The sequence below is a fragment of the Thalassophryne amazonica genome, chromosome 6 (genome assembly GCF_902500255.1).
Source record: "Thalassophryne amazonica chromosome 6, fThaAma1.1, whole genome shotgun sequence".
NCBI classification, from domain to species: Eukaryota; Metazoa; Chordata; class Actinopteri; order Batrachoidiformes; family Batrachoididae; genus Thalassophryne; species Thalassophryne amazonica.
Window position 1 is genome coordinate 62,439,450 of NC_047108.1, and position 17,278 is coordinate 62,456,727.

A 17,278-nucleotide genomic window follows, 5' to 3' on the forward strand; every position below is an offset into this window, starting at 1 on the left:
CCACTTCTAATTTTGAACAACGCCATTTCCGTTCTAGACCTCTTGCCTTATGCTTGAGGTCACGCAGGTAATCATTGAACCAAGGTGACTGTGATTTGGGGGAGAGCGGTTTTAACACAGGTGGTGCAATCATGTTGAGTGTAGTTTTGAGCACCAAGTAGTTTTGAGCCTGATTAGAGGAAGAAACCTCAAGCAGATCAGACTCAAGGGGGTGACCCTCTGCTTGGGCCATGCTACCGACACAATTGACAAAAACGAATGTACAGGAAATTTTGGGCGTTCACGGGGGGGTCCTGTGCACCGGCAGAAAAGCACACCACCCCTCTGGTCCTCAAACAGAGAGAAAAACAGAATCAGGCATCAGAAAAATAACAAATACAGTATCATTTGTCAGCATAAAGCAACAACAAAAAGAGAAGAAATACTACGGTGATCATTCATTTTCTATACCCGCTTATTCTAATCAAGGGCCACAAGGGAGCTCAAGCCTGTCCCAGTGGTCACTAGATGAGTGACAGGCTACATCCTGGACAGGCAGGGTCACATATAGACAGACAAACACATACCTATAGTCAAATTAGAGTCACTGGTTCACCTAACTTGCATGTCTTTGGATGTGGGGGGAAGCCAGAGCACCTGGAGGGAACCTTGGCAAGCACCGGAGAACATGCAAACTCCACACAGAAAGGACCTGTAGGGAAGTGATCCCACACCCTACTGCTGTGAGGCAACAGTGCTAACCACTAAGACACTGTGCTGCCCAATCCCCAAACTAATTTTATTTAATAGTATTTAAATAATAGTTTAGAAATCAAGTGAAACACAATGAAAAAAGAACTGGCTGTAAACATGTACCACAAAGGGTCATAAATGATCATTTTTGAAATACTGAAAAGTGTTTGTATGATCATTATGAGTATTTACCCATATGTGTATTAAAATGTTTTTTTTTATAGAGAGAGATGACTGAAATGTGTTGAAATAATTTGATGAGCAAATTAGCGCTTCCAGGGAAAGATACAAACCATTGTATGATCCTCTGTATTCTGTCCATTTTCAATAATATGAGTTCAGTAGTTTCAGAATATGATTATTGCTGCAGTCACATTGGAGAGTAATAATCTGAATTTCATTCATTTGTTCTACAAAAATGAGAGAAAATAGAAGCTTGGTGTTATAACTACTGTTTCTTTCATGTGGCACTAAGCATACACAAATATGCAATGCGACAGCTGCAAGGTTAAACTATGCAACAATTTAGAAACATGATCAATATATTCTTAGCAGAATACATATAGTTCTCAAAAATTGGCTAATTTCCAGCAACTAAATGCTCGGGTAAACTGTGACTGGACAGTAGCTAGACAATAATAATTACATGATCAGAATGGTATTCATTCCTTTTGTTTTGTGGAACTGTTTATATGTACAAGGTCTGTTAGAAAAGTATCAGACCTTTTTTTTTTGCAAAAACCTGATGGATTTGAATCACGTGTGCTTGCATGAGCCAACTTTGAACCTTCGTGCGCATGCGTGAATTTTTTTCACGCCTGTCGATTGCGTCATTTGCTGGTAAGCAGCTTTTGTGTGAGGACGTATGCTGTGTGCTCGGCGGATTTTCATTGCAAGGAAAAAGCCGGAACGACTGGAGCAGCGCTACTGCATCAAATTTTGACAGAAACTGGGCGACCGCCAGGTGGAAACCATTCGGAAGATTCAGACGGCTTTCGGTGACGTTTCAGTCATGTGACTATCTGAGAAATTGTGGAAGAGGTGGGCATGTCACAGCATGTCCTGTGAGGCTTCAACATGAAGGTGCTTTTGCTCCGCCGTCAGCAACTTCGGCATGAATTTCACAGCCACTCTTTTCATGGCCAAATCTTCTGTCACAGTGGAATGTGCCAAAAAAGTGCTAATGTCCACCTCTTCGGCAATTTCTCGGATAGTCACACGATGGTCCCACATCACCACAGCGTTCACTTTGGAAATGAGCTGGTCATTTCAGCACGTTGATGGCCGACCGGAGCGTGGTTCGCTCTTCACCATTGTGCAGGCGTCTTTAAACCGGTTGTACCGCTCCTTAATCTGTGTGATGCCCAGAGGATCGTCACCGAAAGCCGTATGAATCTTCCAAATGGTTTCCACCTGGCTGTCGCCCAGTTTCTGACAAAATTTGATGCAGTAGCGCTGCTCCAGTCATTCCACCATTTTCCTTGCAATGAAAATCCGCCGAGAGCACAACACACGTCCTCACACAAATGCTGCTTACCAGCAAATGATGCAATCGACAGGCGTGAAAAAATTCACGCATGCGCACAAAGGTTCAAGGTTTGCTCATGCAAGCATACGTGATTCAAATCCATCAGGTGTTTTGCAAAAAAAAAAAAAGGTCTGATACTTTTCTAACAGACCTCGTACTTGTGTAATTTTATAAAACCCTATGATGTTCATGCCTAGCTAATGTAATAATTACTTTTATATGGCATTTGATTGGTGGTTTGTATGTCACGTGACATGGATTATTCGTACCATTTGCCACTGTGTTCCATTTAGCATGCACTTTTAGTGCTATTTAGCGTGCAATTTTGGTACTATGCGCTTAGTGCTATTGCACGCTGTGACCACACTAACAGCGACAGCACTTTGCTTAAAAACCAACATGACGGGAGCTTATCGACACTGCTCATTCTTCTAACACAAAAAACAAATCCAGTACGCCGTAATCCATCTGGAGGCATTTGCAGTATTCGCTGGGACGTCTCTAGGTGAAGTGGAACTGCTTTTGGATGAAGAGCTCAACACATTTCTTTCATGATTTTTTGCTGGACTGAGAAAAGCAGACCGTAGTCTGTACACAAAGTCAGTGCAGGGCACCAGCTATGGACTACAGTGTCAGGATTGTTTTTGAACTATCTGACTGGACTGCTATTTAAAATTTGTGTTGGACTAGTTGGAACCTGTTGCCCTCAAAGGACCAATGATACACACCAAAATGTACGTCCCTTTCTCTTGTTTAGAAATTAATAATATATCAAATGACAAGGATCTATTTTAGCCATTATATAAAAAAATAATGTTTTTTTTTCATTTTTCATTTGTTCAATGGAAAGAATATTTCATTCGGTGAAAGATGGAACATTCCATTCAACGAGGCATTGCACTCATTCATTATTTGTGTATTATAAGCTAGTGTGGACAACAGTGTCATGAGTCTCTCTCTGGCTTGACTTCGTGGATGAAGATTTAGGAAGGACACACAGGACAACTACATGGCTGATGAAGCCAATCCATGAGGCAAGTTCTACAACAGTGGCGGCAGTTAAAGGTCTGGATGGTATTTGGGGTAGAAGGGGCAATGTTTTTCTTCCAGGGAACCCCTCCGCCTATGCTCGAATTGAATTATGTCCTCATGGATTTGTGGGTGCCAGCCCTCACGCTCGGCGGCCATGCGGGCCCACTGACTAGGCCATGATAACAAGCATGTAGTGAGGCTGTTGCAAGTGTATTTTGAACAGTTTTTACTAAAGTTGACCAGATTTGGACTAAATACACAATGTACCAAGGTACAAACTCACACATTACCTAGTATGTGAGTAAAGTGTGCACACAGTGACTGCATTTAAATGCTGTTGTCACCTTACAAAGTGTCCATTTTTGAGAAAATAAGTAAGGACATAAAAACACCTAAAATGCATCCTGTTCTGGGAAAAACTGGATGCCTGGTCAAAATATTTATACTTCAATAGGCTATAATGGCATAAAATTAATGCGTTTCATTGCTCATTCATATGATACTTGCTGCTGTTTTGGATACGTTTGCTACTTCTGGTTGAACATTTCTGTTCTTGCTTGCTGGCCTGTGATATTTACATAAAAAATGTTTTTCCAAGGAAGGTCATTAACAAAAGGAAGGCAGAGTCAACCATTTGACCTTATAGGAATTTGAGATGTGCATAGAAACACACCAACCATTCCTACTTGTGTAATGGGTGGCACTGGCAAGAGACTTTAAATATCTAGTGGTGCATACATGAAACAGGGATGTTGTTCATCTAGTTTCATTTTTAACTGTTATTGTGCTATTATGTGCAGTTCTAAGAGGATATTTAACATATCTAAAGGCATATTTATTGAAAATGGACTTTTTCTGTTTGCGTAGTTCAACATGAACTTTGCGAGATCATCCACTGTGCTGGATACGTGCCTGCAGTGTGTCGTGCTCTCCCTTGATGGCTTTAAACAAGAACATAATTTGCACAGGCAGATTCTGCTTATGTCTTGTTTTGTGCATGAACAAAAAAAACTTTATTACCAGTAGCTTGCTGAGGTCAGTTGAAGTGCTTTCAAGAAAGAAGCATCTTGGGAACAGCTCTATAACTCTTCTGCATAGGCTGCCATGGCCTCTGCAATTACACCATCATGGCAACATGGTGCCTTAAGCCTTCATTAGGCACAGATAATACAGACACTCACTTTGGTGTCGACCAGAGTTCTCTCATTAAGCAAGGAAGAAGGCAGAACATTCATTTCAGCCACTGAGGTTTAGGAGCACCAAGGGAATACTGAGTTCAGCTTGCAACCTGCTTCCCAATTCTCTGTTCTACCAAGATACCACTGCAGTGGATAAGTGGCAAAGCACTGCAGTGCTCATGCTCACTTCTGGAAATTGGGACCATCCTGTCAAAGAAGTCTGCGCCAATACTGAGAGTGCACTTGGATTCAATGACATAAGTATATGCCTTCGCTAGCATCGCATAAATTCACCAAATGAAGCAGAGGATTATACAAATCACAAATTACCACAGATCTTCTGTGAGCTTCATGCTTCACTCTGTTCATTCAGGTGTTTAATTTGAATATAAATCTCCAGTGCAGGATTTCATTCATCAGGGGAAAAAAAAAAAAACAGTTGGATGATACATAAAATGAAATGAGACAATCTTAAAAAAGTGGAATTTTATTTTGCTGTTCCCTGATAAACATAATTCCACTTGCCTGCAGGAAACATTCATTCAGTCCAAAAAAAAACAAACAAAAAAAAAACAAACCCCAAAATCAGTCAGTTACACTAGCTGGTGAGTATCAGAATATGTGACCAAGAGCTTACTGAGAATAAAAAAAAACAGGTGCTTAGAAAGTGAGTATACATATACTCAATAAAAACACCACTGCAACACTTTCAATTTTGTTCCCATTTTTCATGGATACAAGTAAAAGGTCTAATATTTCTTCTATGCACATAAAAATGTGAAAATGCATGTTGTAGTTCTCTCTATATCTAGACAATAATGACTGGACTATTACTTGCTGGAGAAGCCAAAATAAATTATTTTTATTAAAACATTAAAGTATTTTACTCCAAATGTTTTGGCCAGTAGATGTCAGTATGACGATAAGCTGCTGTGGTGATAACACACAGAGAATAAGAAGGCATTAATATGACACAAGTATTTGCCTTTTTTTTATAGTGGATTCTGTAGCTTCAGATGATTTCTCAAAACATCTTAATACAGGATGCAGTAGTCAAAAGAACATTTATCTTAGCTGACATGACACAGTGACTCTGGTTTTAAACATGCTCAAAACTCCACAATGGAACACAAACACTTTAATTTTGGGTAAGGCAGAGTTTTATTCTACAGCCACATACCAAACAGTACTCTACAGATCTGACCAGATTTCCCATTTAATTGGCTAAATTTCATGCCAGGTTGTGTGTTGTTTGGCATCCATACAACACTACCAAAATATCCTCAGGCAAATCCAAAGCAAAAACAAAGAAATTATTGCAAATAATGTGAAATTTTGCCATATACAGTAAAACTCGCCTAAACTGTCGTCATATAAACTGGATACTCGCACTCACCAGACAAAAGCAAAAGTTCCAATGCTTTTGTATGGTTTTCCATGTAATACATACCGTATATACCGGACTTTCTAAAATGGATTTTTGCTCGCAACAGACAAAACGTCCCGCCACATTGCAATGTATTCCCATTAAAAACCCCACCCATGTACCTGCCAGAGCAGTCTGGATGTGCCCAACCCCAACAGAGGTACGAAATGAACTTCAGCACTGACACTCTCCAACTCAAGGAAAGTGGGTACCGTATTTCTCTGATTAAAAGAAGATGCGTTTACTTTTTTCAAAACGTGCTCAGACCCGGCACCTAACCGAGGCAGGCTGTAATTCAAGGCTGGCAGTGGTGTTAAGTTCCATACACATCCCTGGTTGTGGTGAACCAAAGACAACCGCTTTAGATCAGAGCCCTCTGCTTGGCTGCGAACCCTCTCCAGAGCCTGACGTATACCTGCTAAATGACGGACACTGTAAAGAACTGTGATTGGTCACTTCTACATTTTGACTCCTTCCTCTCCCATCATATTTTATTAGTATTTGCAGTGTGCATGTGAATATATTTCGATCATGGATGAAATACGTTTGGCAGAATAGTCCGCAAATATGACTAACTTTACCACACGGAGTCAGAAAAAGATGATCAAATGACTCACAATTCATGGAGGGAAATTGCACATACCGGTAACGATGGTTTGGAGGTTGACGATTGAATAGAGAGGAACAAATTAATCCAGAAACAGTAGATGTTCCCGCAGCAAACTGCATAAAGACGTGACGGAGAACTTTAAGAGTCACACGTTTGTCAGCATCATTGCATGGAGTTGGAGAAGCATAAATCAGGCTTCAGAATTTTAAGGTACCACTCTGCAGCGGACTTAGAAAAAAGAGTGACTTGATCAAATGAATCTTTTTAATGCACATAATGCCTGGCACTTATTTAATGCAGGCACTTATTTTTTCAGACAAAGTTTTGACCCTGCCATGAAATGAGGCAGGTTCCGATTTAAGGTCAGGTGTTTAATCAAGGAAATACGTAAGACTAATTGGTGCTGGGGATTCCTGGTAGATTGTTCGGTGCCTCCTGACTGCAGTGGTGGTTTTTAGTACGGGCCATACGGGCCACCACCCAGGGTGCCGTTTTTGGTGGGGCGGTACCGTGGGCACAAGCACTGAACAAAGCCGTGCTTAGAACTTATGCTGTGTTCACATTACGAGCTGAAATGATTGAATCTGACCCTTTTTTTTCACATTTGAATTTCATTGGCATGGGAATGCTAGTAACATTTCAGTTTAGAATTTCTTTTGACCCACAGATGAAGAGCAAAAATCAGGGAGAAAAAAAGGTAAATATTACATTTTCAAATTTCTGTCAAACCTAAAACTTTAACAGATTAGTTAATGCTAAGTATTTATACATTTAGCCTAACATTTCCAAACATCAAGTTAAATATTCAGCTACATTTTGAGGTGAATATGCACCCTAATAAAAGAGCTAATTGTTCCCCCCTGAAAGGCAGATTTAAATAAAGCATCTAATGACAAACATTTAACATGTAAGGGTGTGATTATTCAAATTTGCAACTCATGGATGTTTGGAGCTACAGTATTTTGTAGCCCGCAGTCTTTTGATATCAGTTTCAGTTGAAGGGGCACTTGTAAAATATTAATAATAAAATAATTTTTAAAAATGGCTGTTTGTGCAAAACTTTATGGCGGGGGGAGGGGGTCTTGCCCAGGGAGTAATTCAGTGTAGAACCGCCACTGCCTGACTGCCTAATCCGTTACATACATATAATGGATTTTGTCTGTTTTATACATATAGTGGATTTTGTCTGTTTTTGTCTGTTACATATAGTGGATTTCGATTATAATGGACAAAATTTGCTGGTCCACCTGAATCCATTATATGTGAGTTTCATTTTCTACAAGAAAACAGTTTGTGCATGAGCACTGGCTTCTATTTTCTAAAAAAAATTATATTGGTGCAGCCAAATAAATAAATACATAGAAAACTGAGATTGTCAGGAAAACTTTCCTAAAACCACATCAGCTTAAGATCACCACATCCAGCATCTTCACCTAATAAAGGCATTTTTTCAAGATCAACTGCACATTTCTGAGTGAGCTTTGAGTGTGACCAGTCCATGATACACGTCCAATAATCAAGGTGTTGATATGTCACAGTTACCAGGTTGATAGATTATCTTGACAAAGTGAAGTGCTCACCAACATAAATTTTAACAAATTTATCAATGTTTGAGGAAAATAAATCTTTTATGTCTTTTTTCAGCTTATGAAAAGTAAGTGTAAATGAAAATGTTGCATTAATTTTTTTGTTGAGCATAGATTACATAAATTAAATGGTAAATGGACTGCATTTATATAGCGCTTTTCCATCTGCATCAGACGCTCAAAGCGCTTTACAATAATGCCTCACATTCACCCTGATGCGAGGGTGCTTCCATGCAAGGTACTCACTTGAACCGAGGATCCCCTGGTCTCACGCCCAACACTTAACCACTAGACATCACCTCCCCTAAATTCAATCTAAAGGCACGTTGAAACCTTCTTCTTTGCTCGAGGACATTTATGCACGGTTTGGAAGACAGTGCCAGCTCTACAAACACATGAATAAAACAGGATTAAAGCTCACAGGGGCTTCGTGTTGTATGGTTTCCTCTGATTTAAATCAGCTCGAGCTGCGGCTGTGAGCAGGAGAGAGCCAGCCACTGCTTACCAAGTCATATGTGCCAGAGATAACAACAGCCAAGAGGGAGCCTTTGATCCATGCAGAGGCTGTTGCTCGTTCTAATGACACCTGGCAAATCCAGCATGAAGACCGAGAGCCAAGTCGCTTCTCCGTTAACAATCCCTGCAGAACTTCCCCAGTCAATTCCCAATCTGCTGCTCTCAGTTTCCCAGTTTCTCAGTTTCTCAGTTTTGGTCACAGGTGAATTTCAGAATAAACACCATCCAGATGGATGGCCGAAATTCTAAATTTATAATTCACATGTGTGGGAAGTCGAATTACAACAAGGGACTTCAGATGCTTCAACTACAGTCTGCTGTTTCGCACAGTTTTCACGCCTTTACATAACGAAGAGCAAAATTCATCCCACATTTTAACCTTGGTGTAAACACCAAGGTTTGCAGTTTGCAAGGTTTGCGGTTTGCAGTAACACGTCTGTGTCTCTCTAACTGGCTGTGAGAGACAGGAAGTAGTAATCTGTACCAGAAATGATCATTTGCATTTATATTGCAAAATCACGTCTTGAAGAGGTGCTTTGCAGTAATGACGCTGGTACCCATCATGCACTTGGTGACTCACAGCAGCACTTTGCTCCAGTCACTGACGGTAAGCACTAACACCTCAGTCCACCAGGAGCCAATCAGTACACTCAAGAAAATAAATTGCTCAGAACATAACAAATTATGTAAGGTATTTCCACCCAAGTAAAATGCATTAACTTAGCCAGAAACAATTTTGCTGTGTGAACTAGAGGATGACATTTTTCGGGAATTCCCGTGGGTCACGTGATTCCTGCGGGATTCCCGCGGGATGGGTGTCAAAATTTTATCAATCCCGTGATTGGGATGGGACGGGAATAAAAATGAATGGGAGCGGGCAGGAGCGGGAATGCCAAAAATAGATGATGATTTTCATCTATTTAAAACAACCAAAACGCGTTCACACCGGGCGCAATCAAATGCTACAAATTCGCGGGGGTCGCGTGGCGACGGGCGCACCTCCTTCGCCCGGTGTGTCGTTCTGCTTTTGCTGCAAAAATTCGCCCCGGTGCTTCATCAAATAGGAGGAACTTCCATTCCGCTCACCGGCTCCGGTTGTCAGTCAAGTTAACATGACGGACCTTGATCACACGGAGCGAGTTGTTGTGGAAAGCTCCCAATACAGAGAGTATCATCTGTGAGTATCATCACAGAGAGACGATTCGCTCGTGCGAGCACGTAAAATACAAAGAGAAAGAAACTCTGCTGCTTGCTGTGGTGCTGCTGCTCGCTCCAAAAACTCTGTCATAATTGTGAAATAAAGGACAAAAGAGACATAAGTCCTGCTCACAGGCTGCTACCAGATACAGGACATGTTCACATCTTCAGTCAAACTCCAGACATCTCCACGTCACTACATATTCAGTCCCTGATTGATCATCACAGTGCGAGACATATGGGAGTGGGATGGGAGTGGGACTGATTTTGAGTGGGATGGGATTGGGAGTCATCTTTACAGGAGTGGGACGGGATGGGATTTATTTTTTTACTCCAGTCCAGGATTGGGACAGGATGAGATTTTTTTTCTGGGAGTGGGATGGGACGGGAGTGAAAATCCACTCCCATGTCATGCTCTAGTGTGAACTAAGTGTAAATTTGTTGGGCCAACATGATGAATTTGCATTACTGTTACCTAGTTGACATGGTTCAGGCCAACTTGATTTGTAACAACCTGGTCTCACGGCAAGTTGTGATTCAGTAGCACGAAATATACATGAATCTATTGGCTCGTGATATTGTGATGAAAGGCGCCTCATTTTCATCACGGCAGCACAAATTCATTCTAATACATTCTGTGATGGCTGCGCGAAATTAAAAGAGAAGTGGGGGGGGGGTCGGGGTGGTTATGGTTAGGGTGAGGGGTATGAGTATGATTAGGTTATGGTTAAGGTTAGGGTTGGAGGTAGGAGTAGGGTTACGAATAGTGAGTTTAAAAAAACCCTGTCACAAAAATTTGACTCATTTCGTGATGGGAGCACAAAAAAAAACAAAAACAAAACGTGAGACTGGGCTGGTTTGTAAAGGTAAATGTACACCTAAATGTAAATTTGTTGGGTCAGCATGGTGAATTTGCGTTACTGTTACTCAATTACCATGGTTTAGGCCAAGTAGATTTGTAAGGGTAAACAGGGTTCTCCCCAGACAATGGAACAACGACGCCACGCCGTCATATTGCCATCTTGCGCCGCTATAGTGTAGTGTCATCTCATGATGTTTTAGCGGGAGACTTGGTGGAAATCTAATGGCACGCAATCCTGCTTTTGTGGGAAACCTCTCATAAACAACTTATTTATTTTATCCTGTTTACATCCAGATGACACAAACCATGACAAAACAAGCCTTACACCAGGGGTGCCCAACGTAATTTGAACCAAGATCTACTTTTAAAGTTGACAGTGTACTGAGATCTACTAAGCCATATGGAACGCCACAGCATAGCTCCAACATTGTGCACCAATATAATAACACAATTTTCTGGCAGGTTTTAATAGTAATAATGCATGATTGAAGTAAATGTGCATAGTGGAAAAGAATAAGCACAACTAGGCCTAGGACTGGCCTCAGGTTGGAAAAGTTGTTCCCTACCTTAGTGGGACTTCTGGCCCAAGAGGAGGGCGCTCATCTATCATCGTCCGGACAGTAGGAGCTGAGTGCAGCTGTAAGCAGGCACTCAGGCATTCTCTGTCTACATTAGATTCCAGATTTGGACATTCATGTCATGTGTTGCTCTGGATTTGAGCTCAATGTCATTTTTCAGTGTGAGGATCCAGGTTGAAGAGTGATGCAACTTTGGAAGATATACAGTCCACATCTATATTTTCCCCAAATGGAAAACAGAGAAAACTAACAGCAGGCTCTTTGGATGCAAAGTCAGTGACGCGCCTGTCAAATTCTGACAAGATGCTCTGCACGTGATCATTATAACATGCACTCTCAGTCTGTGTCCATGTGTGGAAAGTTCTGCAGGTCACACTGTTGCAGCCTGCTTGATAGCACATGTATATAATATGCTTTTAAACTTACTTTCAAATCCAAAAGTTGTGCATATTCAGCATGGTTTGAACATTTCAGAAATTCTTTAATTTCAGGCAGAAGACTCAGCAGTTGCTTGTGGCAGGAGCGTGGTTTTTGTTTTATTTTTGGTAAAATAATTCATTGTATCCACACAAAAGATTAATTCTGGCCTATATAAGGTGCCTGAGGCCAGTGAAGCAGACCCCCACCCACATAAAAAAATCCAAGCAAAAATGCTGTAATTTCCGACGGCCATGGAACGCAGCAGCAGCAGCGATCTGCACAGCATTCACACGGACTGCTTTGATGACATATTCAATCATTTGTACACTTATATTTATTGCCCCTTTTGACAGTTTTGTGTTATAAATCAATATATATGGCTTAGTAAGGTAATACAGTGATATAGCAGCCATCACAGCAGTTTTCAAGCAAGCAGAGGGGATTTAGCTGTGTTAGCATTAGAAGTTAGCATCGTATTTCTTGGGAACTGTCTGAAATGCTGCTCCAAATTCCCTTCTTCAGTAAAGCCGCATTTACATTGCAGATAAGACAGATGGATTTGTCATTAGAATAAATTAAAAAAGAATACAGGATGAAAATTATAATTTTTCTTATCCACCATAGAAGAAGAGCTGTTCTTGTACTTTGGTGTTTAACGGCAGCCAGCATCCTTGTTGGTGCATTGCTGCCACCTGCTGGATCAGTCTATTATAGCAGCACTAAATCCTCTCGAGTCCAGTGAGTTTTTTATTTTTTATTTTTATTTTTTTTTTTATGTGATCGACTGGTTGGTTACAGTTTTGTAACCATAATAACTGAACTACATAATTGAAAGTAACTACGTAGCTACATAAGTGAAAGGACTCAGCTGCACTTGAGAGTGACACAAAATTTGAGTTTTTTTGAGCTGAGTTGTTAGTGGAATATCACTGCGTGGCAACAAATATCTGCACAATACAAGTTATAGGCCAGATTTCAGAAAAATACTTTTTATGCAATTTCTTTATTTCCTTAACTGTCATACTTCAGTAAATGGAAAGGTATGTCAGGTATGGTGAAAGGTATGTCACCAATGTTGTCCACTTTTTCTATGAATGTGGTGTTTTCTGAAGGTGTGGTTTATAATGAAAAAGGAGTGAGATATCTAATATAGCTGAGGCAAATTCCAGCACAATTGAAAATCTCATTTACATATGTCATATTCCATACACTTAAACAGCTACTTCCATGTACTTCAAAAATTTTGTGTTCTTTTTTGGCTTTTAATATTCTGCCTTTTTGGGTTTTTTGGTAAAGTTGTGTAATCATGTTAGCAGTTTCAGTAAGCATACTTGAATGTCATGTGGGGATTGTCTGGTGGTTGGGATCTGGGTGTGTCTTGTCCCTTTTGTTTGCCTGTTTTCCCCCATTCCCCTGTCAGTTTGCTGTTCCTTGTGTCTTCATTCCAGCTCTGTACTTTTCTTCTTGATTTTGACTTTTTTCCGTGCTGTGTACTGAACCTGTTGCCTGTTTTTGACCTCGACCTTGTCTCATATTTTGGATACCGTTGCTTATTTTGGCATGCCTACCCTTGTACCCTTGCCTTTGCCTGGTTCTTTAGTAAAAGTCTTTTTACACACTAAGCACCTGAGTGAGTCTCACATTTGTGTCCAGCCTTTTGGAGTCCAGGTCCTTCACACTTGAATAAACCCCAACATATCATTAGCTCCTAGCTAGCTGGTGACTTGTACAGTAATCACACGTGTTTGATAATAGTGACAGTACAGTATGGCTCACTGTTTTTGTTTCATTTTGAACTAAAAGGTGAGAAAGACAGGGACATTTGTGTAACTGTTAAAAGACAACTTGTAACTTTGGTGAGTGTTTTAGGTTGCATTCTTCTCTACGGAGCTGAGGAGCACATATGTCACAAAACTGTCACTGAAACTCACTGCAAGCCCAATGGAAGAAAGTTGCATCCAGGAATGTTCACAAGCACAATGTTAATCAAAATGAAGTGGCCCCACAATAAATTAACCCACTTATTCACACTGGGAGCAACTGGGGATTAAGGACTTTACTCAAGGGCCCTTAGTGATTTTCAGATGGAAAGGCACTGTATAGATTTGTGTGTGTGTGTTCTCAGGTAAAATGAGAGGATCTGGGTTATTTCTGTTACATATGTCACAGAGGTGTTAAACAAGCTGTGACATAAATTCATCTTAAATCAGGAGAACATTTGTGGGACTTTGGAGATGTTATGTTTAAGAAGATTTTGCAAAATATGACCCATTTATTAATTATCTGTCAGGGATTGATGGTGGGGTTGGTTTTCTGTTTTGTTTTTAGTCAGTTTGGGTATCTTTCTTTTGTTTATGTATGCTTTGCTTTGTGTTCCTTTTCTGGTTGGGGTGTGTCTGTTGCTGTCTCTGTCTCTGGCCACGCCCTGTTTCTGGTTCCTTCCTTGCACACCTGTCCTGGATTTGCTGATTGGCTTCTGGGGGTATATATGCTCACTGTCTGTGTTTGTTCCTCGCCAGATTGATGTGCCCAGTGCCTTCTCTCCAGCTCTTGACCTTGTGTTTTCTAGTATTTACTTACTGAGTACTTACTGAGTGTTAGGATTGTCAGTCACTGACTGGTTATCCTCTATTTCGTTAAACCCAGTACCTGTCTTAGTGTATATAATTATATATTGTCACTAAACTGTCCATTTGTCTGAGTCACGTTTCCAGTGCCGTTCGAGAGACGATTTCAGATGGTTCAAAGATGGAGCTGTCACAATTTCGGTGGGCAGGGCATTCCATGGATCCACTACTCTCTGGCTAAAACTGTTGCCTCTAAGTTTAGTCTGGCAATGTTGCTTGAAAATCTTGAACCCATTAGAGCGTGTTCTGCCTGATGTCTGTAGTGAGAAGAACTGGGACACTTCAAGGTCATCAATCCCATTAAGATTCCTATACACTTGTAGAATGTCAGCTCTTCTGCACCTGTACTTTAGCGTGGGTAAGTGAAGTGTTTGCAGACGTTCAGTGTAAGGCAGAGTTTTCAGGTCCTTAACTAGCTTCGTTGCACGTCTCTGTACTTTTTCAATCCTGTCCTCATCTCGCCTGTACACAGGGTAGGTAACAACTGTGCAGTACTCAACTATAGGCCTCACTAGAGATTTGTATAGCTTCTTAAAGGTCGTAGATTGCATGTCGTGGAATGAACGTCTTGATTAGTCCCAGCCTTGCATTTGATTTAGCCACTGCAGCATCGTGGTGGGCACTGAAAGTCAATGTGTCATCAAACAAGACACCGAGGTCTTTTTCTTCACTAACAGATGATATCGCAGTACCACCAACTGAGTAAGAAGCTTTTGGGTTTGAACGGCCATAATGGATCACTTTGCATTTTGACAAGTTAAATGGCAACTGCCATTTGCACGACCATGAGTACAGGCTGTTCAAGTCTTCTTGTAGGGAGTCAATATCGGCTTGTTCTTTAACTGGCACGAAGATCTTGCTGTCATCGGCAAATAGAGCTGTTGCGGACTTAACTGTGTCTGGTAAATCATTTATGAAGATCAGAAATAGTGCTGGGCCTAGTACCGACCCTTGTGGTATACCACTGGTGACATTGGCCCAGTCCGATAATGTGTCATCCACTCTGACCCTTTGTTTTCTTCCTAGCAGAAATGATTTCATCCAGTCATGAAGTTTTTTCTGATGCCAAATGTATTGCCTGCTTCATCGTGTTTTCGACCTCCTGCCTGCCTGACCCGACCACGACTAGCCTTATGATCCTTGTAGTGCTGCTGAGCCTTTTGGACTGTCTATCCGTGTACCAACCCTCGCTTTCCACATTAAAACGGTTCTACATCAAGAGCTGCCTGTGTGAGTCTTGCATTTGTGTCCTCCCACTCTCGCCTGTCATGCACATTAAAATCTGGATGACAAGCATCATGAATCAAATATTTTTAAACAGTTTTAAGCCTGTCAGAGCTCAGTGTGACTGATAATTAGCGACTGTTAAAGCCAAATGCATTGGTAAACGAACAAACTCCCACAATTGAGATAAAATAATGACAGTTATTAAAGCAAGTTAACTTTGGTATGAACAGTATTTAATGTGTTCTTTACCTGCATGTCTCATTCGGCATGAGCAAACATTAACAAGGCTGTTTTAACCACATGAACTAAACCTGTGCGCTGTGGCTGTGCTGCTGCGTGAATTTCTTGCTGCTATTTAAAACTATTAACTTCTGATCTGGTGTTGTTGTTTAAACCACCCTGCAAAGTGTCCAAAGGCACAGACATCGAACCTTCATCTAAAAATTAACACTGCAATTAATTAATGTAAATTATGTTATTATTTTGTTACCCATTATAACCTAATAAAAATGCTAATATCAAATGTTCTGTGTGACGGTAAAACATTCAGCAGCAGAAACATCCAGCAGAGTGAAAAAAAAAAGCCTCCTGCCTGTCTCGTCGGTAAATCCACTTAAGCTCGGAGTCCGAGCCTCCGAGCTTCTCAGGGGTTTGAATGCAACAATGATGGATGCCACAGCCCCGTTTTTCACAGTTGCATATGATGTAAACACATAATGTGCTGTGCACACTCGGAACCCATAAAGGTTGCATTGAAAGCTCTGTTTTGTGAAAAATATTGATTTTGCATGAGAGTCTGGAAGAGATGTGTGGAGCGATTTTCAACCTGACTGAAAACACATCAGAATGAGTGGGACCTGACTGGACAATGACATTCAGAGGCAGATCTGATGGTTTCATAACCACTGTAACAGCGTAGACTCAGACAAATCCCTCCTTTTCCCATTTGGCAGTGCATCACCCAAATCCCCCTTATGAACAAGCCACCCCTGCCTGTGTGTGACCCCCTAGCTCTGTTATGTTGTTTTTCTCTTCCTCTAACAAGTTTTTTGTTTGTTTGTTTGCTTGCTTTTTAAGGTTATTTGTTTTGTTTTGTGTAGTTTTTCACAGGCTGTCGTGATTACAGACATATGAGAAATAAAGCCCTTGTTGGCTTGTTCTTATAGCCACTCGCTCACTGGTGTCTCATATGGGGACGTATATGTGTTGTTGTAGTACTGTGAAGCAGTTCTTGTTTCTCACGAGACCGAAGACGCTGATTCACAGGACACCGGATTAGTGTCCCTGAAGCTGCAAGTGTGGTTTTCTGCAAAGAGACCCTTGGTGAGGGAGAGAGAGCCCACATTCTCCCCAAAACAAGCCATTTAACAATTACAATTACTCCCAAACTGTAAAATTAAGGTACAAGTTACGTAGTTCCTTTTTAAGTAATACTGCATTTATGAAGAACTGCAGCACGCTTTGCCGTGTTAAGGTTGTTTTACCATGACATCATCTAAGCATACCCATTTTAAATGATGTCTTGGTAGACTACTGTTACAGGTTTACGGGTTACAACTATTGATGCTACAGGGAGCTGTGGAGTAGAATTGTAAATGGAGGCCATCCGATTTTTATGGGAGGTTTCAGACCACAGTTTAGTGTTCACTGCTTGTTCCAAGGTATGCATTTAATATTTTTTTGCAGCATAGTTTGTGCCATTATGCTTCTGTCTTTATTTCCATGGTTACCCATTTTATGGAGTATAAGTTGCACCTGA

The 17,278-nt window shown here is 40.9% G+C and overlaps 1 protein-coding gene across 1 annotated transcript in view; it reads right to left on the reverse strand.

The window, feature by feature from the left end:
* The window catches only part of LOC117511462 (copine-5-like), a gene marked incomplete at its 5' end in the record, with an annotated part of 243,000 nt that overhangs the window by 12,585 nt on the left and 213,137 nt on the right, over window positions 1-17,278 (reverse strand). The window lies entirely within an intron of this gene.